This window comes from Hylobates moloch, unplaced genomic scaffold (assembly GCF_009828535.3).
Source record: "Hylobates moloch isolate HMO894 unplaced genomic scaffold, HMol_V3 SCAFFOLD_1, whole genome shotgun sequence".
Lineage (NCBI taxonomy): Eukaryota > Metazoa > Chordata > Mammalia > Primates > Hylobatidae > Hylobates > Hylobates moloch.
In genome coordinates, this window is record NW_026652276.1 from 35,813,005 (window position 1) to 35,833,281 (window position 20,277).

The 20,277-nt window shown below is 44.3% G+C and overlaps 1 pseudogene; it reads left to right on the forward strand.

Annotated features, from left to right (window-relative positions):
- Positions 1-847: 847 nt before the first annotated feature.
- LOC116812459 (ATP synthase subunit O, mitochondrial-like) lies at positions 848-18,873 on the forward strand (annotated as a pseudogene).
- The last annotated feature ends 1,404 nt before the right edge of the window (positions 18,874-20,277 follow it).

The following is a 20,277-nucleotide window of genomic DNA, read 5'->3' on the forward strand; positions in this document are numbered from 1 at the left end:
AAAATTCATGATTTACTAGCTGGGCACGGTGGCTCACGCCTGTAATCCCAGCACTTTAGGAGGCCAAGGCGGGTGGATCACGAGGTCAGGAGATGGAGATGGTCCTGGCTATAACGGTGAAACCCCATCTCTACTAAAAATACCAAAAATTAGCCGGGTGTGGTTGCAGGTGCCTGTAGTCCCAGCTACTTGGGAGGCTGAGGCAGGAGAATGGCCTGAACCCAGGAGGCGGAGCTTGCAGTGAGCCGAGATCGCGCCACTGCACTCCAGCCTGGGCGACAGAGCGAGACTCCGTCTCAAAAAAAAAAAAAAATTCATGATTTACTAAGACTCAGACTCTCCAAAACCAGTTTTTACACAATTGGGGATGCACCCTATAGCGCAGAATCTGCTGAAACAATGCAAACTATCCAATCCTAAATTTGTGCCATTTGCTTACCTTGCTTTGCCCATTCCTTCCTGAGAAATCCACAGTAAAGAGTCTGCCGGTGCTTTCCCTCTCTCTACGCCTGCTCATTCTGCTTTGTCACTTCCCTGTGTGGCCCTGTGTGGAGTGACCCCCTCCCGTGTCTTGGGGACTGTGAGTATAATAAAACATGACTTCTTCGTTGTCAATCATTTGCGTGTCTGTGCATCTTACTATACCTGCTCAAAACAAGACTGGGGCATATTTTTAGGACAACTGGAGCAGCAAGCAGGACATGGACACCAGACGGAGATGATGAGTTCATAGAGTGCTCAGGGCTTAGTAACGCGCCCAGCAGACTGTGGCCACTGCCCAAGAGGGCATCACCAGTGTTGGCAGCGTGATGGCTACTGCTTGCGTGGTTTTCTATTGGGCATTGCCATGCTGTTGCAGCCTAAAGATGGGGAATTGGAAAAGCTGAGTCCCCAGGGAGCTACCGTGGAGAGTGCTGCATATGGTAGCGGAGGCGGCTCCAAGTCCTGTAGAGTGCCGCCGGCGGTACTGCATGCAATGGAGTGCTGCGAACGGTTCCAAGACAGGAAGACGGGGGTGTGTGGTCCCATAAAGAATTCCCAGACAAAAAAACTGGGACCTGCGTTCACTGAAAGAATCCCAAGATGAAAAGACTGGAGCATATTGTACCCCTAAAGAATTGTAAGACGAGAAGACTGGGGTATACAGCACCGCAAATGATTCCAAGACAAAAAGAAGGGGAATACAGTACCTCCAAAGATTCCAAGACAAAAAAACTGGGGCAACTGGAAGTAACCAAGATGACTCTCAATAGTTGAACATAAATGTTTAAAACTGTGGTACCTTGAAAAAAAACAGGGGCATACTGTCTCCCAGATAATTCCAAGATGAGCTGGGAGGATGGTACCCCAAAGGATGCTAAGATGAAAAGACTGCAGTGCACGGTACTGCAAAGAATCCTGAAACAATAACACTGGGGCATACAATTCCCCAAAGACCCCAAAACGAAAAGATTGGGGCATCCATCCCCGAAAACAATTCCAAGACAGATGACTGGGACTTATAGTCCCTGAAATAATTCCAAGATGAAAAGACACTTCCAAGATGAAAAGACACTTCCAAGATGACAAGATAATTCCAAGATGACACGGCAAACGATTACGACACAAAAAGATTAGGGAGTCCAGCACTGCAAATGATCCCAGGATGGAAAGGCTGGGGCGTGCGATCTCTCAAAAGATTCCAGGATGAAAAGACTGGGGCATATAGCCGTGCAAATAAGTCCAAGACAAAAAGACTGGGCATAGGGTCTCTGGAAAGATTCCAAGATGGGAAAGACTGGGGCATAAAACAGTGTCCCCAAAGATTTGAACAGTACAGCCCTGCAAGTGATTCCAAGATGGAAACACTGGGGCACACGGTCCCCCAAAGAATTCCAAGATGAAAGAACTGGGGCGTGTGACACTACAAATGATTCCAAGACGAAACACTACAAATGATTCCAAGACGAAAAGACTAGGGAATGGCTAGGCACAGTGGCTCACGCTTGTAATCCCAGGACTTTGGGACGCCTAGGCAGGCGGAACACAAGGTCAGGAGATGGAGACCATCCTGGCTAACGCGATGAAACCCCATCTCTACTAAAAATACAAAAAATTAGCCGGGCATGGTGGCAGTTGCCTGTAGTTCCAGCTACTCGGGAGGCTGAGGCAGAAGAATCGCTTCAACCCGGGAGGCGGAGGTTGCAGTGAGCCGAGATCACGCCACTGAACTCCAGCCTGGGCGACAGAGCGAGACTCCATCTAAAAAAAAAAAAAAAAACACTAGGGAGTAAAGCACTGCAAATGATTCCAAGATAAAAAGACTGGAGTATACGGTTCCCTGAAAAATTCCAAGATGAAAAGACTGGGGTATATAGTCCCCCACATAGTTCCAAGAGAAAAAAAAAACTAGGAAATACTGCACTGAAAACGATTCCAAAATTAAAAGACTGGGGTGTATGACACTGCAAGTGATTCCAAGACAGAAAGACTGGGGCATACAGTCTCCCAAAAGATTCCAAGATGAAAAGACTGGGGCGTACAATGTCACAAAAAATTCTAAGACAAAAAGATTGGGGCATACGGACTCCCTAAAGATTCACAGATTAAAAGACTGGGGTGTATAGTCCCCCCAAAGAGCTCCAAAATGAAAAGATTGGGGCAGATGGCACTGCAAACGATTCCAAGACAAAAAGCTTGGGATATACGATCTCACAAAAGATTCCGAGATGAAAAAACTGGTGAATACAGTCGCCAAAGAATTCCAAAATGAAAAGACTGAGGCATAAGCTGCCCCTACAGATTCCAAGACAAAAAGTCTGGGGCGTATGGCACTGCAAAAGGTTCCAAGATGAAAAGACTGGAACATAGCGTTTCCCAAAAGATTTCGTGATGAAAACATTGGGGTGTACAGTCCACCAAATAATTCCAAGATAAAAAGACTAGCGCATACAACACTGCAAATGACTCCAAGACAAAAGACTGGGGCATTTGATACCCCAAAATATTCCAAGGTGAAATGACTAGGGCATAGGGCATTGCAAGCGATTCCAAGTCATAAAAACTGGAGCATACAATCTCCCAAAACATTCCAAGATGGAACGACTGGTGAATACAGTATCCCAAATAATCCCACAACAAAAAGACTGCGGCATACGGTCTCCCAAAAGATTCCAAGATGAAAAACGGGTGCATACGATCCCGCAAAGAATTCCAAGACGAAAAGACCAAGGGTACAGTATCCCAAAGGTTTTCAAGACGAAAAGATTGGGGTGTACAGCACTGCAAACAATGCCAAGACAAAAGCACTAGGGCAACACGGTCCGCTAAAGGATTCCAAGATGAAAAGATTGGGTGTACAGTTCCCCAAAGAATTTCAAGACGAAAAGATCAGGGAGTACGGTACTGCAAACAATTGCAAGACAAAAAGACCGGGACAGTCGAGCGTCGTGGCTCACGCCTGTAATCCCAGCACTTTGGGAGGCCGAGGCAGGCGGATCACGAGGTCAGGAGATGGCGACCATCCTGGCCAACGTGGTGAAACCCCATCTCTACTAAAAATACAAAAATTAGCCGGGCATAGTGGCGCGTGCCTGTAATCCCAGCTACTCCGGAAGCTGAGGCAGGAGAATCGCTTGAACCCCGTAGGCGGAGGTTGCAGTGAGCCGAGCCGAGATCGCGCCACTGCACTCCAGCCTGGCGAGAGCGAAACCCCGTCTCAAAAAACAAACAAACAAACAAACAAAAAACCCGGAGCATACGGTCTCCCAAATGATTCCAAAACAAAATGACTCGGGCGTATGGCCTCCAAAGAATCCCAAGATGAAAACCTAGGGCATCCGGCACCACTAAAGATCCCGACAGGCCGGGCGCGGTGGCTCACGCCTGTAATTCCGGCACTTTGGGAGGCCGAGGCGGGCGGATCACCTGAGGTCAGGAGTTTGAGACCAGCCTGACCAATATGATGAAACCCCGTCTCTACTAAAAATGCAAAAATTAGCCGGGCATGGTGGCATGCGCCTGTAATCTCAGCTACGCGGAAGGCTGAGGCTGAAGAGTCGCTTGATCCCAGGAGGCGGAGGTTGCAGTGATCCGAAATCGCGCCATTGCACTCCAACCCGGGCAACATGAGCGAAACTCCGTCTCAAAAAAAATTCCAAGACAAAAAGACTGAGGCGTATGGTACAGCAAATGATTCCAAGATGAGGAGTGAGGCTTAGTGTACTACAAAGAGTCAAACGTGAGTAGAGTGCCGCACAAGGTATGGCTTACAATAGAGTGCCGAAAAACGAACACGAACAGTTCCGAGATGCTTACAGTGCCGCCTACTGTCTCACATAGACATCCAGGCCCCAGGCTGTGCTCGACGGCTCCTGCCTGGAATCCCAGCACTTCCAAGAGGCAAAGTGGGAGGATCGCTCGAGCCCAGGTGTTTGAGACCAGCATGGGCAACAAAGCGAGACCCGTCTCTACAAAAAAAAAAAAAAAAGGGAAATTAGCTAGGCATGGTGGTGCGTGCCTTTAATCCTAGCAACTCGAGGATGAGGCAGGACGATCACTCGAGCCCAAGAGCTCAAAGTTACAGCGAGCTATGATTGCACCACTGCACTCTAGCCTGGGTGACCCTGTCTCAAAAGAAAAGAAAACAGGGCGGCCCATGCCTGTAAGCCCAGCACTTTGGGAGGCAGAGGCAGGAAGATCACTTGAACCCAGGCGTTTGAGACTCACCTGGGCAACATGGCAAGACTTCATCTCTACAAAAAGTCCAAAATTAACTGGGCATGGTAGTGTGCGCCTGTAGTCCCAGCTACTTAGAAGGCTCAGGTGAGGGGATTGCTTGAGCCAGGGAGGTCGAGGCTTCAGTGAGCAGTGATTGCGCCACTGCACCCCAGCCTGGGTGACAGAATGAGACCCTATCTCAAAAAAAAAAAAATCCCACCCAGAGACAGCATAGAACCTCTGTGCACTTTCCTGTGTAGCTTGTCCTATGCATCACTCCCATCTGGCTGCCTCTGAGTTCTAGCCTTTGTAATAAACTGCAAATATAGGGAGTTAACTATTTTCCTGAGTTCTCCAAGCTGATCTAGTAAATTAACGAAAGTGAGAAGCAGTCATAGGAACCCTGGATTCCTGTTGGCTGTAAGAACAGGTTACAACCCGGCATCTGAAATGGGGGCAGTCTTGACTGAGCCCTTGACCTGTGGTTTCTGTACTATCGCCAGATGGAGATAGAGTCAGAATTAAGTTGATTCATAGGACACTACTTGATGTCCATAGAGACCTGGAAAATTGTTTGCTGTAGGAAAAACTGAATCTTGTGGCAGAAATATTAAGAATACCGTGAAAGTATAGAAAAAAAGTTTGTGGCCGGGCACAATGGCTCACACTTGTAATCCCAACGCTTTTAGAGGCTGAGGCAGGCAGATCACTTGAGGTCAGGTGTTCGAGACCAGCCTGGCCAACATGGCAAAAACCCCGTCTCTACTACAAATACAAACATTAGCCAGGCATGATGGCACACATCTATAATCCCAGCTACTTGGGAGGTTGGTGCATGAGAATTGCTTGAACCAGGGAGGCAGAGTTTGCAGGGAGCCCGGATTGTACCACTGCACTCCAATCTGAGCCACAGAGCAAGGCTCTGTATCAAAAAAAAAAAAAAAAAAAAAAAAAAGTTTGTCCCATCATATACACAGTCTGTGGCATATAGTAATCTATTACTATAATTTCCTTTTCTAGCTCCAGTCCCCTCCAATTCCCTATCTTCCCTCTATTTCTAGTGTCCTTCTAGTTTCTATTTTCTTATTCTCAGCCCAACATAGATACCAAATATAATACACTGATCACAGGCACGAGAAAAATTTTTAGCACAATCAGTTCTCATTTCTTTATGTGTGATCTGGGGAAGAAACCCATGAGTAAATCATTCTAGGTTTGCTGTACAAAGGACACAAGATAATGCATGTAAGTGCCTAGCATAGTGTCAGGCTCATAGGAAAAGCTATGCAATAGTAAAAGTGCGCAATATCATTGTAATAACCTTACATGATTAATCCTTTTATTAGAATGTATTATGAAATATTTCACACAACTAACATGACTTTGTTGAAACTTAGCAATTTCTTTTTCTTTTTCTTTCTTTCTTTTTTTTTTTTTTTGAGACAGAGTTTCGCTCTTGTTGCCCAGGCCAGAGTGCAATGGCACTATCTCGGCTCACCGCAACTTCCACCACCCAGGTTCAAGCAATTCTCTTGCCTCAGCCTCCTGAGTAGCTGGGGTTACAGGCATGCGCCACCACACCCAGATAATTTTATATTTTTAGTAGAGACGGGGTTTCTCCGTGTTGGTCAGGCTGGTCTCAAACTCCCAACCTCAGGTGATCCGCCCACCTCGCCCTCCCAAAGTGCTGCGATTACAGGGGTGAGCCACCGTGCCCGGCGAAACTTACAATTTCTTGGGCTTCTAGTAATTTAGTGATCAATGGCTCCAATCAGAGAGTTCATTTGATGATATTATTTTAGATTTATGATGAGACTACTGTGAGCAACAAAATAATGCTTTCTTGCTGTTACAGTAAAGCTACACTGTGCTCATATTCCTTCCTTGACAAGTGGGACGTGCTGATCCTGTGATAATTTTCTATTAAAGGAGTTAATTTATTTTGCAGCAAATAATTTGTGGAGATGAGTTCATTTCCTGTGATGAATATCAGTACAACATAACCAGGTTACTTGCTATGATCTCACTGAGCTGCTATAATCCAACTGGCTAAAGAACTCATCAACTATATACCTCAGCAAGAAAGAAACCCAGCTTTTCCAAAGAAAGTCTGTTTGGACACTCTCTTAAGTTTGATGAATACGTTATTTACTGATTGCTTGAGAAAACCATAAAAAGGAAGAGATGTGCACGCTGTAGGAAATTACTGAAGAGCAACCCAATCAATATGAGCAGATTCCACTTGCAATACCTAGAAGACAGCCTCTTAAAAAATCAAGCTTTATTTATTTAAGGCTAAAACAAATGAGTGTAAATATTCCTGTGAATGAACTCTCTGATTGGAGCCACTGATCACTAAATTACTAGAAGCCCAAGAAATTGCTAAATATTTGAATAAAAAGGTAAAATGGCTGAATACTTGCTACAATCATTTTTTTTCCTCTCTCTGTTTTTAATATATTTCTGAGGAATCTCAAAATGCCACTTTTATACAATGTTTGGGATATTATAATCCCTCCTACAAGATAAGCTGTTTTCAGTGTGTGCTGAAATTCAGCCCTTCCCATCCAATCTCCAAAAATCCAAAAGGAAGACCATGGAGAAACACTGTATTTATATATGAAGTATCATTCCAGAGCAAGGAGCCCCTCCCAGACAAGAAAGGAAGAACAATTTCATTTTACTATCTTCTAAAATTTTCCCAGCTTCTTTAGCGCATATAAAGAACCATAATTAAGTATACATGTATATGTGTGTTAATAATGATAAAATCATTCTAGAGGTAGATGATTTTACTTTGTATAGCGTTAACGAAATGAAAGTCCCATTGGGGCAGAATGACAGATAGAAAGGCCATGTTTAATGTTATCAATATAGTTGAGTGATAGAATAAATAATTTATATCAACATGACATTTTCCATATGGTAACCAAAAATTTATTTGACTAAGCTTTTATCTCCTGAACTTGCTGGCGGCTTTGGAATTAAAGAGAAAATCGGCCGGGCATGGTGGCTCACACCTGTAATCCCAGCACTTTGGGAGGCCAAGAGGGGGTTGTGGATCACAAGGTCAGGAGTTCAAGACCAGCCTGGCCAACATGGTGAAACCCCATCTCTACTAAAAAATACAAAAATTAGCCAGGCATGGTGGTGGGCACCTGTAATCCCAGCTGCTTGGGAGGCTGAGGCAGGAGAATGGCTTGAACCCGAGAGGCGGAGGTTGTACTGAGCCGAGATTGCACCATTGCACTGTAGCCTGGGCGACAGAGCAAGACTCTGTCCAAAAAAAAAAAAAAAAAAAAAGAGAGAGAGAGACAGAGAAAATCGCCAGCTCTTCTAAAGGGTAAGTGGTATTTTTAGATGTTACTTCCCTAAATGAACTCCTCCCTGCCTCCACAAACCTATGCCCCAGCCTAAATCAGGGCCCCTGCTCTAAACTTCTCACTTAGAGCAACTATTATTATGTATGGGGAGGCTTATTTCATGAATGTCTGTCTCCGCCACCAGCCTGTGGTTTTGCTTACCTTCATACTCCCAGAGCCTAGCACAGTGCCTGGCAAACAGTAAGGCTCAATAGTATTTATTGAAGGAAAGACTATTCAGTAGATTTTGATAAAGGCATTCATGTGCTTGGGCATCTTGGCAATAACTATTTTGTCTGAGAAGACAAACGTGAACTGGAGAAAAGAATTTGAGTTCTTAATTGTCATCAAATCTGCTAAATCTATTAGTTCCTGTTTCAGTTCCTCTTTTTTTTTTTTTTTTTTTTTGAGATGGAGTCTCACTCTGTCACCCAGGCTGGAGTGCAGTGGCGTGATCTCGGCTCACTGCAAGCTCTGCCTCCTGGGTTCATGCCATTCTCCTGTCTCAGCCTCCCAAGTAGCTGAGACTACAGGCGCCTGCCACCTGCCCGCCACCACGCCTGGCTAATTTTTTTGTATTTTTAGTAGAGACAGGGTTTCACTGTGTTAGCCAGGATGGTCTCGATCTCCTGATACCATGATTCACCTGCCTCGGTCTCCCAAAGTGCTGGGATTACAGGCCTGAGCCGGATTACAGGCCTGAGCCACAGAGCCCGGCCCTTTTTTTTTTTTTTCTTTTAATCAAAAGTGTTAAAAGAATGTTGAGTACCTAGAAAAGCCAGCCCCACTCCTGAGAGGTATGTTCAATCTGTTCAGCCACTTTCTTAGACCAGCACTTTTGATTGATAACAGGTCTCATTTCCAGGAAATGATGATGAGATTTTTCTCTAAACTACTATGAGGAGTTCACTATAGTTCACTATAAACCATTGTCACTGTCATGTGTTGCTTATCATTAAAACCAGTTGACCTAACTCCACTCAAAGGAAGCAAGTAGCAACCACATCTAATTATGTAAATAGCACTTAACACATACAGTAATACTCAGCATTTCCTGAGTACTTGTTAAGTACAGTACAATGCTAAGCAACTTCACGTGCATTGTCACATTTAACTCTCACAAGAATCCTGGGAGGCACTGTTATTATTTCCACAAGGCTAAGAGAGCTTTGGCACTTAGCAAAAGTGGTGAAGACCAGACTAAACATCCGGGTTTGTCTGACCTCAGGGCCTTCCTTCTTAACCCCTGTATACACAGTCTCTCTGAGTAATGATCTGTTGAGGTGTTCATCTCCCTTACGAAACTGAGAAAGTCAAGGGCAAGACATATATTTTACTCATCCTTGTATCTCAGCAAGGAGCAGAGTGCTGGAAACATAATAGGTGCTCAATGAATGTCTAGTGAATGAAGAAGGAAGTGCTTTCCCAATCATCAAAATGATGCTATGTTTAGTAGGGTTTTAATGTTACATATACTGAACTATATTATGTATAGAAATAAAATATGAAATAAGACAAATTGTATGTAATAAGTCAAATATTACATATATAAATATATATAGCTCTTCTTGAGTTTTTTTTTAATTTTTTTGAGACAGAGTCTCACTCTGTCATCCAGGCTGAGTGTAGTGGCACGATCACAGCTCACTGTAGCCTCAACCTCCTGGGCTAAAGTGACCATCCCACTTTAGCCTCCCAAGCAGCCAGGACTACAGGCACACACCACCACACCTGGATAGGTTCTGATTTTTTGGAGAGATGAGGTCTTGCTATATTGTCCAGGCTGGTCTCGAACTTCTGGATGCGAGCAATCCTCCTGCCTTGGCCTCACAAAGTGCTGGGCTTACAGGCATGCCATCGCACCTGGTATATATAACTATTTTTATTAAATTATTAGTCCATGTTTTATGGCAAAGCATAAAACACTGCCAGTTTGTCAGGTCAAAAATGGTCAAGATCAGGCCGGGCACGGTGGCTTACGCCTGTAATCCCAGCACTTTGGGAGGCCTAGGTGGGTGGATCACGAGGTCAGGAGATCGAGACCATCCTGGCTAACACAGTGAAACCCCATCTCTACTAAAAATTAAAAAATTAGCCAAGCGTCGTGGCAGGTGCCTATAGTCCCAGCTATTTGGGAGGCTGAGCCAGGAGAATGGCATGAACCTGGGAGGTGGAGCTTGCAGTGAGCTGAGATTGCACCATTGCACTCCAGCCTGGGTGACACAGCAAGACTCCATCTCAAAAAAAAAAAAAAAAAAAGGTCAAGATCAAATACCAGCACTTTTACATGGCACAAGCTAATTTTTTTAAAAGCTCTGTCAACTCTCAGTTATATAATTAAGTAAAATTCTCCAGTGCCAGATTTTTCCACTCAACTAGAGATTTGTCATTATAAACTGTTAAAGAGAAAGTTTCATAAAAAATTAAGGATATCCTATCTATATGCACTTTCTTCCAGGTTGAATAATCTAACTTTCATCCAACTTTGTGTTTTATTATTTTTCATGCCATTAGGGACAATTTGGTACTAACGAAAATTCAAGCAGGCACACATATATTACACATGGCTTGGATTCTCCATCTTTTTCAGCTGCCAGATTGCCTATCCCCTTTCAAACTCCTTCTCAATGAAGTCTTTTCTTTTTTAGATTAACTCCACCTTTATCCCATGCCCTAACCCACCCCCAGTGTTCCTCAAGCACTTTCATAATGATGATAGTTCACATGTTTATAGTGATCACCTTTTGCTGAATACTGCTCTCTATTATATCCAATTATGTAAACCATTTGAAATGGAGGAACTATACCCAACTCATTCAGTTATTATACTAGGGGACTGGTTGAGTTGGAAGATTAATTGTTTTCCTTTTTTTGTGTAAAAGGAAACATAAAATTAGCACTTCAGAGAGTGACCCTGGATGACATTTTAAGCACATGTGAGCTCTGCTTTGCTTCTACATGATACCTGAGGGAGCACTATGACCTCTCCTTATTGAATTCCTCAGGCGCTAAACTTTAAACAGATTACTTTCTTGGGCCAGGCACAGTGGCTCATACCTGTAATCCCAGTGCTTTGGGAGGCCAAAGCAGGATGATGGCTTTGGGCCAGGAGCTTAAGACCAGCCTGGGCAACATAGTGAAACCCTGTCTCTATAGAAACATAGCTGGGCATGGTGGCATGTGCCTGTAGTCCAAGCTACTCAGGAGGCTGAGGCAAGGGGATCGCTTGAGCCTAAGAATTCAAGCTGCAGTAAGCCAAGGTCACACTACTGCACTCCAGCCTGGGTGGCAGAGCAAGACCCTGTCTTCATTTCACCTCACTCGAAACTTTGTCATCTGGGGATTGCCAGTGATACCAACAAGGCCTCCTGTTTTTTGGTGTTCTAAGAATATATACTTAATCCACTGGTGGGCCTCCGTGGAATTTTAAAACTCCACTCAATGCAAAGTCCACTTGGGAACTTCCTGGTCCTAGTAGAGTTGAGCACAGTTGTATTATCTGGCCTGGTTAAATTCTGAAATCCTACATGTAGATCAGCAACACTGACATTACTGGTTTTAAGAATTAAAGCAAGAGCCTTCATTGCTGATCTGAGTTAGATGTGGATTTCAAAGAGGATAGTAATCGACAGTGTTGTTGAGAATAGCACAGTGAAAAATGTAAAAGTCTACGCAAATATATTTTGCTTGTAACCTGACATTTTCCCAGTTCCCAGTGTGTACAAATGAGGTAGTATTTAGAATTGTAACTCAGGATTGGGGTGTCCTCACTGGCTGGTCCATTGCCCACTGCGTTTGCCCAATAAGTATATCACACTTTCTTATTTGTGAACTGAGATTAGAGGTGCCTTCAAGTGACAATATGTTCTGATTCAATAACATCCTTCTAAAAACATGATGTTGACTACTTCAGAATTAATATTAGAACACTTGGAAACATTTCATTCAATAGCTGTGATGGTATTACTTTTTTTTTTCTGGAGACAGTCTCGCTCTGTCACCCAGGCTGGAGGGCAATGGCTCGGCTCACTGCAACCTCCGCCTCCCGGGTTCAAGCAATTCTCCTGCCTCAGCCTCCTGAGTAGCTGGGATTACAGGCACCCGCCACCACACTCAGCTAATTTTTGTATTTTTATTAGAGAGGGGGTTTCACTATGTTGGTCAGGCTGGTCTTAAACTCCTAACCTCAGGTGATCCACCCACCTCAGCCTCCCAAAGTGCTGGGATTACAGGCATGAGCCACTGCACCCTGCCAGAATTACTTTTTTTTTTTTTGAGACAGAGTTTTACCCTTATTGCCCAAGCCAGAGTACAGTGAAGTGATCTCGGCTCACTGCAACCTCCGCCTCCCGGGTTCAAGCAATCCTCCCGCCTCAGCCTCCCAAGTAGCTGGGATTATAGGCATGTGCCACCACACCTGGATAATTTTTTGTATTTTTAGTAGAAACGGGGTTTTACCATGTTAGCCAGGCTGGTCTCAAACTCCTAACCTCAGGTGATCCACCCGCCTTGGCCTCCCAAAGTGCTGGGATTACAGGCATGAGCCACAGCGCCCGGCCCGGAATTACTACTTTTAAAAATCAAAAGTAACTTTAAGTTGCTTTCATCACCCCTATTTTCATCCTGCATTACTGTGCCTTCTTTCAGGAAGAAACTAGCCTACAGTATAGTCAGCATATTTTGTTGTCCTACTGACTCGTGAACTCATGTTCCCAACCATTTGCCAGGTTTAGTTTGTAAGAAGGATGACGAGGAGAAGGTTATAAATAATTGGTTCTGTCCCTGGCTGAAAAGCCATCTGTTTCCCATTTGTGGTTTGGGGTAATTTACTATCTCCAGCGTCCTACCTTTTAGATTAGGTAGAAAGAGAAAGTCCATTCTCAGATACATTTTTTATAAAATTAACACCATAAGAACAGCTTAGATAAGCTCATTTTACATCCAGTTGTAGTTTAAGCTTCACAATACCCTGGTGTCACTGATTTTATTGAATTGTATTTGGGTAACAGGTATGGGAAGGCATTGCTAAATTTTATGCAGAATTTCTGCCTTTGAGAAATAGTATTTGCTATTGGTTTATGGTAAGTAATATAAAATATAAAAGTTCTTTTGTTCATGTAAGTTGTGAGCTTATGTGTGATTTTTAACTTTTTTTTTTTTTTTTTTGAGATGCATTTCACTCTTGTGAAACTGGAGGCTGGAGTGCAATAGCGCGATCTTGGCTCACCACAACCTCTGCCTCCTGGGTTCAAGCGATTCTCCTGCCTCAGCCTCCTGAGTAGCTGGGATTACAGGCATGTACCACCACACCCGGCTAATTTTGTATTTTCAGTAGAGACAGGGTTTCTCCATGTTGGTCAGGCTGGTCTCGAACTTCTGACCTCAGGTGATCCACCCACCTCAGCCTCCCAAAGTGCTGGGATTACAGGTGTGAGCCACCACACCCAGCTGATTTTTAACATTTTTAAATTTTTAAATAATTTTAGAACACTCTAATCTGTGTTTAACTTCTAAAGGATATTGTGAAGTTACTTATATATTAAGCCTACACAATTGTTGGAACAAAATATTGTTTCTGCTAGAAAAACTTGTCAATGTTCTAATGATGAGGTCCTGTTCTCTGATATTTGTCTACTGTTTTAAACACACAGCAAAGAAAAAAGAAGGATAGGGGCCAGGCGCGGCAGCTCACGCTTGTAATCCCAGCACTTTGGGAGGCCGAGGCGGGCGGATCACGAGGTCAGGAGTTCGAGACCACGGTGAAACCCCGTCTCTACTAAAAATACAAAAAATTAGCCGGCCGTGGTGGCGGGCGCCTGTAGTCCCAGCTACTCGGAGAGGCTGAGGCAGGAGAATGGCGTGAACCCGGGAGGCGGAGCTTGCAGTGAGCCGAGATTGAGCCACTGCACTCTAGCCTGGGCGACAGAGTGAGACTCCGTCTCAAAAGAAAAAAAAGAAAAAAGAAGGAAGATAGGCAAGCAGGCAGGCAGGGAGAAAGAGAAAAAAGAAAAAAAAGAGAGAAAGAAAAAGACTACATGAAAAGAAGGATGATAGAAATATAATAAAATAAAACTCAGCCTTAGTAAGTCACAAAAGAGATGCTTAATGGAAAAAGAATAAAAAGCAAGCCTAGTACTTGCCAGATATTTTCTAAATATTATTTAGTAATGCACATAACAAACCATAAAATGAAAATTATTATTACTATTTTAACTATGAGTAAATTAAAACTCAGAAAGTTAAGTAGCTAACTCCAGGTCACAAAGAGAGAAAGACACTTGGGTAGGAGTCCAGCTTCAGGTGTAAATGACTTCAAAGCTGCCCTACTCTGTGTACCTCAATTAAAGATGACTCAACTCAAGCTTGGGACTAGTGGTGACCCAACGTGGAAGGCTGGATGCTTTACTTACATAGCAGAACCCTCCATTTAAGCTGCATCTGTCCATTTCTGCTCTGATTCATCCATGCCTGTGCACACCTGGAAGGCCTTGGAGCAGTTCCCGCCAGAAATCTGTTTGCACGAGTCAATGAGGAGCCTCCTGAGAGAAAATTGATCCTAAGGGAGAAAATAGTAGGGATGTTAACATTTGTCCAATTACAAAGTCCTCAGAGTGAAGGAAGGAGCAGAGGAAATTGGTTTTAAACGGTAAGGGGCAAGGCTACATATCAATGCTGGAAGATGCTGGTACACATGCAGCCCAGCTTTCCTATCGTCTCTCTAACAGGGATATGGGAGGGCAGCAGTCCCCCAACCCCCAAGACGGACCACAGACCAGAGCATTGCTCTGACCCTAGGAAAGGGCCTGTTTATGGGTGACAGGGAGGTTCAGATCCTAGTGGAGGAACCGGCACTAGTGCCTGGAATAGAGCCCATATCCCAGGCATGGAGGAAGAAGAGGAAGTAGTTGCTGGAGGCTACTGGGCAGAGGCCAGACACAGTGGCTCATACCTGTAATCCCAGCACTTTGAGACGCTGGGGCAGGTGGATCACGTGAGGCCAGGAGTTCGAGACCAGCCTGGCCAACATGGTGAAACCCCGTCTCTACTAAAAATACAAAAATTAGCTGGGTGTGGTGGTGGGCGCCTATAATCCCAGCTACTCGGGAGGCTGAGGCAGGAGAATCGCTTGAACCCGGGAGGTGGAGGTTACAGTAAGCTGAGATGGCACCACTGCACTCCAGCCTGGGTGACAGGGTGAGACCCTGTCTCAAAAAAAAAAAAAAAAGTGCTGGGCAGAAATGGTGGCTCTCAGAGAATATAGCCCAGAGTAGGAAAGGGAGCAAATGGCTAAAGCCATCTTTTAATTAGCCAGTTTGGTGTTAAGGAAATGTAAGCCACCCTTAGTAAGTCCATGAAATGGATCTAGTCTTCTGCTCCACTGGGAGTAGGGGCCAGTAACATCCACACGAAACGCATACATTATCTCATTTAATGCTTACTGCAACCTAATAAAGTCTCAGTGTTGTGACCTCTAATTTATAGTTATTTTTAAAAGAAACAAGGTTCAAAAAGGATTAACAACTTTCTAGACTCACAAAAAAATAAGTAGTTGTGTTAATAAGAGGTCGTTATGTCAGCAACATGGCAGTATAAAAGACCCTGAATTATCCTTCCCCCCTCCCCTCCACATACTGATTCAGCAAAAAGTCATTGACAAAATCCCTTTGCAAAAGATCAGAAACTACCTGAAAGGCTCCTGCACCCCCAGAAAATGCTACATCAGACTCACTGAAGCCATTAAGGAGACAAGAGACATTCTCTCACTGGAAACCCTGCCCCTAACCCCGTGCTGTATGACCATGAGAAGATCCCCTCACTCCCAAGCTTCCACCAGAGGAGGGGAGAGGTTAGTTTTTGTGTCCAGCACCCCAACTCTTGTGAGAGGACTTCCCAAAAAACTAGCTTTTATTTTGCCAGTCCTGGAAGTCTCATGATCAGTTACAGTTTGGATACCAAGGGGAGAATGGAGGTGGAGTCTCTGGCTGATAGGCGCCATTGGCCCTTCCCCTTGCACAGCACAGAGCTTGTGGATAAAAAAAAGTCCAGTTCTCAGCTTCTCCCAGAGGAGACAGAGTTGGCCCAGCACTCCCACTTATCAAAAAGAAAAAGACAAAAAGTGTTGACAAGGATGTGGAACTCCTGCACACAGTTGGTAGGAATGCAAAATGATGCAGCCACTATAGAAAAGAGTTTGGAGTTTCCTCAAAAAATTAAAAATAGAACTACCATGTGATCTAGCAATCCCACTTGTGGGTACATATCCAAAAGAATTGAAATCAGGATCCCAAAGAGGTATCTGTACCCCTGCGTTCATTGCACCATTATTCGTAACAGCCAAGATGGCTATGGAAACAACCTAAATATCCATTGAAGGATGAGTGAATAAAGAAAATGTGGGGCCAGGCGTGGTGGTTCACGCCTGTAATCCCAGCACTTTGGGAGGCTGGGGCGGGTGGATCACCTGAGGACAGGAGTTTGAGGCCAGCCTGGCCAACATGGTGAAACCCTGTCTCTACTAAAAATACAAAAATTAGCCAGGCGTGGTGGTGTGCAACTGTAGTCCCAGCTACTAGGGAGGCTGAGGCAGGAGAATCACTGGAACCTGGGAGGCAGAGGTTGCAGTGAGCCAAGGTCGTGCTACTGCACTCCAGCCTGGGTGACAGAGTGAGACTCCATCTCAAAAAAAAAAAAAAAAAAAAAAAGAATGTTTTTGACATTTTTAAATGGTTGTTTAAAAAAACAAAAACAAATAGCAACAAAAAACAGAAGACTGTCACAGAGACTGTATATCAGATCAGTGGCCTGTTAGGAACCAGGCTGCACAGCAGGAGGCAAGTGGCAGGCGAGAGAGCATTACCACCTGAGCTCTGTCTCCTGCCAGATCTACTAGATTCTCATAGGAGCACAAACTCTGTTGTGAACTGCACATACAAGGGATCTAGGTTGTGCACCCCTTATGAGGATCTAACGCCTGATGATCTGAGGTGGAACCATTTCACCCCGAAACCATCTGCCCCATACCCTCATCCATGGAAAAATTGTCTTTCATGAAACCAGTCCCTGGTGCCAAAAAGGTTGGGGACCACTGCTATATGTGGTCCACAAAGCCTAAAATCTTTACTATCTGGCCCTTTGCAGAAAGTTTCCTGACCCCTATTAGATCTTTATGACCTGACATGGAAAGATTTCTAAGCAAAGTTATGGACTAGTATTAGCATATTTATGTTTTTAAAAATTCTTAGATATGTGTACGTACCTCTATGTACATACACAGGCACAGACAAAAGATTGAATCAATAGCCGGTAAACTGCAGTCAGTGACTCCCGCTACGAGGCGATGTGGGAACTAAGTGGGTCGGGATGTTTACTTTTTGCTCTACAGATTTGTTCTATTCTTGTCTTCTACAAAGAGAATATATTTATGTATTACTTTTTTGTTTTGTTTGTTATTGTTGTTTTTGTTTTGAGACAGGGTCTCATTCTGTCACCCAGGCTGGAGTACAATGGCACGATCACAGCTCACTGCAGTGTTGAACTCCTGGGCTCAAGCAATCCTTCCACCTCAACCCCCCAAGCAGTTGGGACTACAGACGTGCACCACCATGCCTGGCTAATTTTCATGTTTTGTTTGTTTGTTTGTTTGTTTTTGTTTGTGATGGAGTTTCACTCTGTCACCCAGGCTGGAGTGCAGTGGCAAGATCTTGGCTCACTGCAACCTCTGCCTCCCAGGTTCAAGCAACTCTCCAGTCTCTGCCTCCCAAGTAGCTGGGACTACAGGTGCATGCCACCACTCCTGGCTAATTTTTGTATTTTTAGTAGAAACAGGGTTTCACCATATTGGTCAAGCTGGTCTTGAACTCCTGACCTCAAGTGATCCACCCACCTCAGCCTCCCAAAGTGCTGCGATTACAGGCGTGAGCCACCACACCTGGCCTTAATTTTTGTATTTTTTATAGAGACAGCATCTTGCTATAGTGCCCAGGCTGGTCTTGAACCCCTGGGCTCAAGCAATCCTCCCACCTCTGCCACCCAAAGTGCTGGGATTACAAGCATGAGCTACCACACCTGGCCTATGTATTACTTCTATAATTAAAAAATAGTAAAAAAGTGCCCAGGAGGTGATGGCCACCCCCCAGCAGTGTCTGGGCTCTACTGGCGGGTATGATGCTTCAGTACATCTATGGTCAGACCATTGCCAAGCTTGTGAGGCCTCCTGTTTAGGTACACAGTATGGAAGGTCACTATGCCATGGCTCTTTATTCTGCTGCATTGAAACAGAATAAGCTGGAGCAAGTAGAAAAGGAGCTGTTGAGAATAGCACAAATCCTAAAGGAACCCAAAGTGGCTGCTTCTATTTTGAATCCCTGTGTGAAGTGTTCCATTAAAGTGAAAAGCCTAAATGACATCACAGCCAAAGAGACGTTCTCTCTCCGACCCTGATCAATTTGCTTGCCCAATATGGTCGCTTAAGCAATACCCAAGGAGTCGTTTCTTCTTTTTGTACCATGATGAGTGTCCACCGTGGAGAGGTACCTTGCACAGGGACCACTGCATCTCCTTTAGAGGAAGCCACACTCTCTGAATTAAAAACAGTCCTGAAGAGCTTCCTAAGTCAAGGCCAAGTATTGAAATTGGAGGGTAAGACTGATCCGTCAATTATGGGTAGAATGATTGTGCTCATTTGAGAGAAGTATGTTGACATGTCTGTCAAGACCAAGATTCAGAAGCTGACCAGGGCTATGCAGGAGGTTGTCTAAAAGTATTGGTTTTCTGCCATCACTGAAAATTCTTAAACTTGGAGCAACAATAAAAAGCTTCCAGAGCAGAAACAATAATAATAAAAATACTACTTGGACAAAATAATTAATAATAATCTTAAGCCCTTCAAATTTCTACTTTTCAGCCAGGCATGGTGGCTTACGCCTGTTTTCCCAGCCCTCTGGGAGGCTTGAGGCGGATGGATCACTTAAGATCAGGAGTTCAAGACCAGCCTTGTCAACATGGTGAAATTCTCTCTCTACTAATAATACTTGGATAAAAATTACTAGAATACACACGGCAGATTAACATTCAATATCTACCTAATCTCTTTCTAGTGTGGTCTCTTATATTGAAGAAGATGAAAGATTAAAGAAAAAAAATTCTACATATTTCAGACTCCCTTGCAGCTAGGGCTCTGGGTGTGATTTAGGTTTCTTAAATCAGATTATGAGGTAAGAGCCCTCCTTTTTTGTTGTTTCTACATTTACACTTTAAAAATGGTCACAAAGAGGCTGGGCATGGTGGCTCACTCCTATAATTCCAGCCCTTTGGGAGGCTGAGGTGGATGGATCTCTTAAACCCAGAAGTTCAAGACCAACCTGGGCAACATAGCAAAACCCTGTCTCTACAAAAAATTAAAGAGTTAGCCAGGCATGGTTGTGCACACTTGTAGTCCCAGCTATTTGGAAGGCTGAAGTTGGAGCCTGGAGTTCAAGGCTGCAGTGAGTTGTGATTGTGCCATTGAACTCCAGCCTGAGTAAAAGAGCAAGACTCTGTCTCAAAATAATAATTTTTTTTAAATGGTCACAGAGGTGTGTGGTTTCTCCAGAGTAGGATTAGCAGCATTCAGGCACTAGCTTCTCTGTCAAGGAGCAGGCTACAGCAGGTACAGCTCCATTCTGAAGCTGGTCATTGTGGAGACAGGTTTCTATTCATGACGGCTTCCTGATTGGATCAGTGATGGTATGACTTCATGGCCAACAACTGTTATGGCAGCTTCCCCATTTAGCAAATGCCTTCCTGACAAGATAATATGCGCCAGCTTCCTTGGCGTTCTGATTCTGCAGTGTGGCTTTGAGAATCATTTCTGAATACTCAGCCTAGAATCTGTTTCTTTAGTCCTTCAAATTTCTACTTTTCGGCTGGGCATGGCTCACACCTGAAATCCCGGCACTCTGAGAGGCTTGAGGCAGATGGATCACTTGAGGTCAGGAGTTCAAGACCAGCCTTGTCAACATGGTGAAATCCTATTTCTACTAAAAATACAAAAATTAGCCGGGCATGGTGGTGGGCACCTGTAACCCCAGATATTCGGGAGGCAGAGGCAGAGGCAGGAGAACAGCTTGAACCCAGGAGGCAGAGGTTGCAGTGAGCCCTGAATATGCCACTATACTCCAGCCTGGGCAACAGAGCGAGACAGAGCGAGACTCCAACACACACACAAAAAAATCAACTT